At 51.7% G+C, this 8,252-nt stretch overlaps 1 long non-coding RNA gene across 1 annotated transcript in view; it reads left to right on the top strand.

Annotated features, from left to right (window-relative positions):
- Positions 1 to 8,252, top strand: part of LOC115908883 — a 49,352-nt gene that overhangs the window by 30,230 nt on the left and 10,870 nt on the right. Inside the window, exon 5 of the long non-coding RNA XR_004061128.1 lies at positions 837 to 976. This is a non-coding gene — a long non-coding RNA (uncharacterized LOC115908883). The remainder of the gene's footprint in view (positions 1 to 836; positions 977 to 8,252) is intronic.

The raw sequence follows: 8,252 nt of genomic DNA on the forward strand, positions 1-8,252 counted from the left end.
GTGGGCTTAGTTTATGTGCAGTGCAGGCTTCCCTCGTGGAATTACAGACTCAGGATGGTGATTGTAGTGTTGATGATAATGTACATTTTCTAAATCATTACTTCTGTAAGAATGAAATAAAATGAGTGAAGCCTTTGTTTCACTTTTCTCATGCAGATGAATGGGTCAGGGATTTAGCCACTTCTTTCTAAAATCAGACACAAATTTCAATGTTGTCTCCACATATTTATTAAGCTAACAAGTTTATTACATATGTAAAATGCATTTGGACACACTGTATTTCAAATCAATAGAATAATTTGAGTCATCAGCTTTGTAGATGCATAATTACATGTTACTTCCTGGATTTTTATAATATTCCAAGCTGGTATTTAATTAAAAACTGGCACTTGGGATCCAGTTTCTTTAGGGTTTTGTGTGTGGAAACCTGGACCCTAATTTCAATATTTTTGTTGATATCCTGCAGCTTTCCTGACTCCACACCATCCTCTCCTCCAAGGCTGGCTTGAGGGAGCAGGGTAGGGCTGTGGTCCTGTTGAACTCAAGAGATCAAACCACCATTAAATCAAATTTATTTTACTACAACCAACAAAGATTTTACACCGACACTGTCAGGACACTTCAGTTTGAACAATATTTTTTCTATCTGTGAATTTTCTGCTCTTAAATTAATTCCAATAAATATGTTGAGCTATGGATAAGAATTGTTCTATCTCTTCCCCTTCTTTAAGATGGAAACAAGATATATTTTCATTAAATCTCTTTAATTTTGCTCATTTATTTCTATTCCTCCTGTTACCTAGCACTTTGGTTTTCAGATTTGTCACCTTGTGCAGGTTCTGCTGAGACTCTGGTCCCCTGACAGCAGCAGGACGTTGAAGGATTTGAGCTGAGATCTCTGAGCAGCCACAGCCCCCTGCTCTGACCCCTCCTTTCCAGCCCAGACACAGCTCCCTCAGCCCCACATTTCCTCCAGGTAAGACTTGATTTCCTAAAGATCTCGTTTCTGACCACTCCATCTTTCCTTCACGTGGTTTTGTCCCAGCAAGAGGCTGCAGGGCTGGCTCCTGTCCCTGGGATGCTCCCAGGGGACCCAGCCCTGCTGTTTAACCCACAGCCATGGGGACAGGGATGCTGTTCCAGAGGGAGGATGGGAAGCACAGCTCTGCTCTCCAGAGGATGGCTGCTGGCTCCTGCAGCACATTGTTCTGTGCTGGCAGAACAGATCAGGGCTTGGTTTTTGCTCCAGGAAATTCCCTGTCTTCCCTTGCTGAGGTACCCAGCTGCCCCAAATCTCTTTCTGCTGCCACAGCAGTGATCCCAACACCCACACACAGGGCTGGTGTCCTGGGGTGGATTTTCTTTAGGGCTGACTTGGGAAGCGTGCCCATAGGAAATGAATGAATAATTCAATAATTTGTAGCTGGTTGGAGAGCTGGAGTTCCTCCATGCTCTGGCCAGGGTTTGGAAAGTTGATGAGCAGATGGAATGTTGGGCTGTGCCCTCTTTCATCCTTGTAAAAATTCCCCCACAGCTTTGGGAAGCTGTGGGCATTTGGGAGAAGGTGCAGGTGGTGGCTCTGTGCTGGTGCCCTGTGCTCTCTGAGCGGGATGTGTGTGTGAGCAGGACCAGCTCTCCCAGTAAGGATGGGGGAACTGGGGTGTGCCCAGGCTCTGGGCACCAGATCCAGAGGAGAGGCTTCCTCTTTGTGGTGTGTGCTTGCCAAGGCAGCCTGGAGGAGAAAACAGAGCAGGGAATCAAATAGAAAATCCGGATGTTTGGTGGAGGAGGGAGAGCTGGGGAGTGGAGTGAAGGCAGCCTGGAAAACCGTGGGGTGTTCTGCAGCCTGAGAGGGGAAAGGGGGGTGACAAGGTCTGGGACAGTGCCAGGGAACAGGAGGAGGCAGAGACCGTGGAAAGCAGCTGGGAAGAAGCCTTCTTTGCAGGAGGAAATGTTATTATTAGTGCTCAGTTTCCTGGACAAAAGATTCTTGTCTATTTAAATACTTCAGCTTCACGGGGCTGCAGTTCTCCAGACACAGTAAAATCTGCATTTTCTCCCTGTCATTGTCATTTCCCGCTGGCAGCAGGTGGCTGCAGCTCCTGTGCTCTGGAGTAGGACATTGCAGGGCCAGGGAGGACAAGCCCTGAGGATAGTGGCTTTGTCCCCTGTGCCCCCTCACATCTGTCCATGGAGGTGCTGCTCCCTCACAGCAATGCAGATGCTGCTGATAGAGAGAGTAAGATCTATTAGATTTGAATAAAATTGGCAAAAGCATTAAAAAATATTAAAAAGTTAAATATCTTTGAAGAAACCACCCTTAAGAATCCTCCTGGGCCATCCTCAGGCTTCCTCAGCCAGCCATGGCAGCAGCAAAATACAGAAGCTCACTAATGCCAAATAATCACAGCTAATGGATTATTGGAATTATTCTTTCCACCCAGGCATGCACAAAAGCCACACAGGGGTTGGAGTTGCTGTTGTGGGGGAAGAGATCCAAGTTCTGTGCAAGGTGATGCACCTGAGCTGTCTTTGGTGGGTGAGGTGTGGTGAGGTGAGGTGCTGCCCTGGCCCTGGTGTCTCCATGTGATCTCTGAGTGCTTCAGCAGGTCAGGCTCTTCTCACAGAAAATCCAGATGATTTCCTGTGATAGGTGAGAAATCCTGATTTTTTTTCCCTGTATTCATGTAGCATGAGTTTAATATCAGATCTATCCCTATAAAGATAGAAATGGGACTTTTATTCCATTAAAAGCTGGGAGATGTCTCACTCTGCTCTTTTCCTGATTATAATCGTTGCTGGTTCCAAGCCCTGCAAGACTTTGAAAAGCCAGCCTTCCTGAATGTATGACAAATATATCACAGAATCACGGAATATCCTGTCTTGGAAGGGACCCACAGGGATCATTGAGTCCAACTGCTGGACCTGATATAAATATATATTTATATTGAATTACTGCAGAAGTGCAGATGTGCTCAAAGCAGCGTGAGGGAGCCGTGGTGGGGCTCGTGGCTGTCACGAAGGACACACAGGATGCACAGTTGCTAAACCACTGAAAGCACGTCCTGTTCATCTCAGTGGGGAGTTTCTGTGTTGGGATTCTGGAAAACTGAGCAGCTTACTCTTAGTGAGTGGATAAACACAGCCAACCTGCAGCCATGCCAGTTAGATGTGGATTTTAACCAGGGAGTTTTGGAAGATATAGCAGCAGCCGTTCTTTAAGTGCAGAACACTTGGGGATGAGCTGTGGGTGTTTTATAGGTGTGAGTTAGATTTGCTGGTTTTGTCAGGGTGGGTAAAGCCCCAGCTGTGTGTGGCCTCCAGCCTCAGCAGTGATGAGCCCTGGCAATTCCTGCTTTGATTTCACAGCAGCCTGCACTGCTCTGTGCTGGAGCTGGGCTTCTGCATCGAGCTCCATCCACCCCAGAGCTCCGAGCTTGTCCCCCACTGTCTGGGGTTCCTGAGAACGTGGCCAGCAGCAGGAGAAGCTGAGAGGGAGAACTCGTGCCAGAGCTTGCCCTGGCAGCAGGAGCCCAAGGGATGAGGGATTTTGTTTGCCCCCCAGACCAGCTCTGCCTGTCCCTGTCCCCGTGGCCATGGGGCCAGCAGTGGCTCCTGGGTGACTGTGCAGTGCATGCTGGCCCTGGTGATGTGCTGAACCGCTCAAGCAAATCATCCTAAAATAGGCTTCATATGTGATGCAGAAGAACCCAAGCAAAACAGAGCCCAGCCAACCCCAAATTTATGCTTGTGGTTACTGAAGCTTGTGAGATCAATTTTTTGTTTACTTAAAACTGATTTCAAAGAGTTTTTTTTTCTTTCTTTCTTTCTTTCTTTTAATTCTCATTCTTGATCCTTGGGCTGGGGGATGGTCATGGCACTGCTCCAGCTGGGGCTGAGCCTCCTGCTGTCATCATCACAGAGCAGCTCTGTCCCAAAATGCCCAGAATTAAGGTCCTGGTGAGGTGGGGGAGCACTGTTACACCCCCAGAACAGGATCTGTGGTTGCTGTTCCATTGGCACATCCCAGCAGTCACCCACAGCATCCTGAAAGATTCTCTTATTTTCATGAAAACCTGGAAAAGTTGTTATCAGTGGAGCTTTTTGGTTTTTTCCTATTTCTAACTTTTGAAAACATTTAAGCTAGGAAGTGTTAAAAGCACAAGTTCAGTTGAAAAAAAGAGGGGAAAAAAAAAAGGCCAAGAAACAAAAACCCCCAAAGCCCACAGAGCCTCTGTGGAGTTGGCAGAAGCCAGAGCACTGGCTGATTCCATCTGTCATCCCACATGTGGGGTGTACCCCAGTGGATAGGAAAGCCTTGAAAGCCCAGACTGCCATATTCCAGGACAAACTGTATAGAAAATAAACACGAGGGATAAATAAAGCACAGGCAGGAAGCGATGGCTGTGGGACAGAGACCTGAGGTGATGCTGCCCACAGCCCCCAGCTCCTGCTGCTGGGCACCCTCCCCAGCCTGGCCAGGGCAGGGAAGCGAGGGAAGCACCCAGCTATTTTCCTTTTTCATGAATCCCTGGCTGTGTGGCCCCTTTTCAACAGAGAATTCCTGCAGCCCCAGCGTTTGAAGTGGCCAAATCCCTGCGGGGTCGGGGCCAGCAGCTCCCTCTGGGCAGGACCCATCGTCCCCTCGGCGCTGATGTGGTGAGTGCCCTGGTGCCAAGCCCACATGGAGCTGTTCCCCGAGCAGATTCCTTCCTCTGGCTCCTTTTATTTCTTCTTTTCTTCTTCTTTTCAACACTTATTAGGAGGTTTGTCAGTGTTACGCGTGGCGTCCCGGTGGCAGTTTGTGCTGGCCTCCTTGGGGTCCCTGTGCCCCGAGGGGACAAGGACTGTGTGGGGACAGGGCCAGGCAGCACAGCCTCCCAGGGGGACAGCCCAGACTGTCAAGAAAACCCCAAAAGGAATGGAAATGGCCTTGGGGAAAAATCCTGGAGAGAACAGGGTGGCTGGTGCTGCTGCTGTCTGTCTGTCCCTGTGGAACCTCAATGCTCCTGACCATGGTCATTGTGCTGTGGAATTGCTTTTGGATGGTGTTCAGGCAGCAAAGTGGGGCAGGAGCCACTCTCCAGGCTGGTTTAGCCCTTCTGTGGGGTGTGATTTCTGTCTGGTTACAGAGGCAGGTGAGCTGGGAGATGGGTGGGCAGCACTGGGGCTGGAGCTGCAGCAGTGCAGGGCAGCAGTGCCTGGGAATGTGGGCAGCACCTGAGAGAGCTGTGAGGGACAAGAGAACCAGGATTTTACAAAAAAACCAAAGAGATCTAAGCCTTCATTTCAGTGAGAAAGGAGAAGAGGTGGGTTTGAAGGGTTTGGAGAAACAGAATGGAACAACTCCTGGCTGGGGGAGCAGGTCAGTCCATGGAGCTGCTCTGCGTGTGCTGGGAACCATCCCATGGGCGCAGAATGAATTTATGTGTCCCAAGCGTTAGGAGGGAGGAAGATCTGTTCCAGAAACCCAGCCCAGAGCAGGCTGGGGGATCAGAGGGTGTTTAGGAGCCGTGGGGAGCTCTCTGCTCCTTGGTGCAGACAGCGTTAATCACTGGGGCTTAGCAGCGTGGCGGGGCCAGGGAAGAGGAAATGGTTCCGTGTCTAGATGGGCTTAACACAGTGTAAACTCTGTGGTGCACACAGAAAGCTACGCCTGAGTGTGAAGGGGCTGTTCCCCAGCACAACAGCCTGGGCTGAGGGTTTCCTCATGGTGTTGGTGGAGCTAAAGCTGGTGCACAGTGTCCATGTGCCTTTTCCTTTGGACAAAGCATCTGCAGTGACAACTGACATCCTCAGGGATGCCCTTCCCAAGCTCTTTCTTACACAGGTTGTTTGGCTAGGAAAAAAAAAAGATTTATTTTGTATTGGGGAAAAACTGGTCTGAGGAAAACTGGTAAAACAGTGTTTCAGTTATAATTCATTGCTCTCTGTCTCATTTTGGAATCGCATTTTTGGCCAGGGTACATCTGGCCAACGATGCTGTGATAGTGCCCCAAGCCTTCCTCTTGGTTCTCATTTAGGTTAGAAAGTAATTAAAGGAGGGTAAAAAAAGAAGTGACAGAATTACTGACTCTCTTTCCAAAAGTGAAGGGTTTAGGCCAAACTCCTGCTAAGAAAATAAACAGAATTTCATTTTTTTGTTGCAAGTTCTTCCCACATATTGAATTTCCATGCTCAGTGACAAGGGGGATCTGCTCGAGTGAGCAGCAATTAGATTCTGATGGCTTTGAGTTGTGCTTGGATTTGCTTTGGAAAGCTGGGGCTGTCCTTGGAGAGCAGGGCTTGGACCTGAGCTTGAGGCCTTGTTCTCCAAGGAGCACAAACCTTGCAGCCTGAGTTATCACGCTGTAGCTTCTATGGCTGTGCCTGGAAATTATTTTCCTGCCCAGTTTCCTGCCCAGTGTCCTGCCTATCTGTTATAGAGCCCTTCCTCCCCAGATTAGGCCAACATTTGCTAGGCTGAGCCTAGAAACCATTTTTAATTGAGGCACGTTGCAGAGGTTGGCTCTTGTGGCACATGTGGGTGTGAATGTCCTTCCCACCTTCCCTCCTGCAGGAAAAGGAATCCCATGTTGGGATAATTTCTGCAGAAAGCAGTAAATTTGGGGTAGTGGGGAGTGTTGGGGCTTGTCCCAAGGGTACCCACCCCCAGGACCCTCTGATGTGGGGCTGTGCTGGGCAGGGATGAGCCCTGGCAGTGGTGGGAGATGCTTTGGTGGTCACCACGAGCATCAGGCCCCTCTGGGCAGCTGGGGTGACAGCAGATGGTGCCAGGGGAAGTGCTTTGGCAGCCAGGGGCTGAAGATGCCCTGTGCCTCGGGTGATACATTGATAAATGTGTCGTGGCTCCGGAAGCAGGGCAGGGAAGGATGTGAGGGACAGAGGATTCATATCCTGGAAACGCCGCCGTGTCACGGCCGGGGAATTCTGCAGGATAAATGCGTTTGCCTGTCCTGCTGCAGACAATCTGCTTAATGTGGGAAGCAGAGTTTCCTGGAGCACCGAGCCAGCGGGAAGGGAAAACCCTGAGAGGCAGGAAGGGCCGGGGAGAATTAAGCAGGTAAACCCATTAGCAGTGACCACCTCTTTGTGTGGGGATTACACAAAGCTGCTGCTTTGGGATGCTCAGCGTCTGGGGAGGGGCCAGGGCTGCCAGGGGGGCCTCTCCCCTCTCCCGAGAGGCTCGACCCCGCAGCTGGGATTAGCACTCGCCACAAGCTGCCCTCGCTGGCCAGAACAAATTGGTGCACGTGCTGAGGGGGAGCCCAACCTGCAAGAACCCTGGTGATGCTGTGAGGCAGAGGTTTGGCAGGCTCTGCTCAGCAAATCCCTCCATTCTTCCCAACGGGACCTTCCCCATGGAAATCACTCCTCTTTAAGGAACAGATTTACACTGTTCTGCTACTCTGGACAGAGGGTTACCCCAGCTCCCTGCTCAGCTTGGGAATTATTCAGATACTGGCTCTAAAAGCAGAGTCAGGGCACAAAGGGGAATAGATGTGCTGTCCCAAGAGCCTCTCTCAGTCAGGACATCCCAAAATGGTTTGGCAGAAGCTCGGGCCAGTGCGGAGGGAGCCCTGGGGTGCAGTGGAGGGTGCAGGGGGAGGGTGTGTGGAGGGGAGACACCCCAGTGCCAGGGAGAACTGCAGGGACGGCATCACCCGGGGCCAGGCTGGGGCTGGGACGCTCCCTGGGTCCTTGCTGGAGCCTCCGAGGGGACGGTGCTGCCCGAGCTCGTGGTGACCAGCACCGTGTCCCAGAGCTCCCATCCTGTGTGCGTCCTCGGGCAGCCTTCCCAACATGCCGGCCACAGGAAAGCAGCAGAAACCCAAGCTTTCCTTTGGCTTGGATTCCCATCAGTTCCCAGACTTTAATGACAGACCATTCCAGGCTCCCTCCTAGGGCTGGTTTGGCTCTCGGGCCGGGGCCGAGCTCTGGCTCATGGACGAAGTAGCCAAGGGGTGAGAGGAAGAGGAAGGAGAGGCCACGCTGTGGGATGAGCGCTTTGCGGGACCGTGACCCCGCTCTTGTCCCCCACGGGGGTCCCGCAGCCCCGGCCCCACGCGGGGCTCCCCGGGCTGGGCAGAGCGGCAGCTCCGCGGCTCCTCTCGCTTCGTTTTGCGCTCCAGATGCTGCGCCAGATGTTGGCGCTGCGTGCGCGCCCGCTGGCAGCGGCGGGGCCGGGGATGCCCGCTTCTCCCTGCCGGCTGCCCGAGCTCCGCCGGGGATGCCCGAGCCCCGCCGGGGAT

The sequence above is a fragment of the Camarhynchus parvulus genome, chromosome 13 (genome assembly GCF_901933205.1).
Source record: "Camarhynchus parvulus chromosome 13, STF_HiC, whole genome shotgun sequence".
In the NCBI taxonomy this organism is placed as follows: Eukaryota; Metazoa; Chordata; class Aves; order Passeriformes; family Thraupidae; genus Camarhynchus; species Camarhynchus parvulus.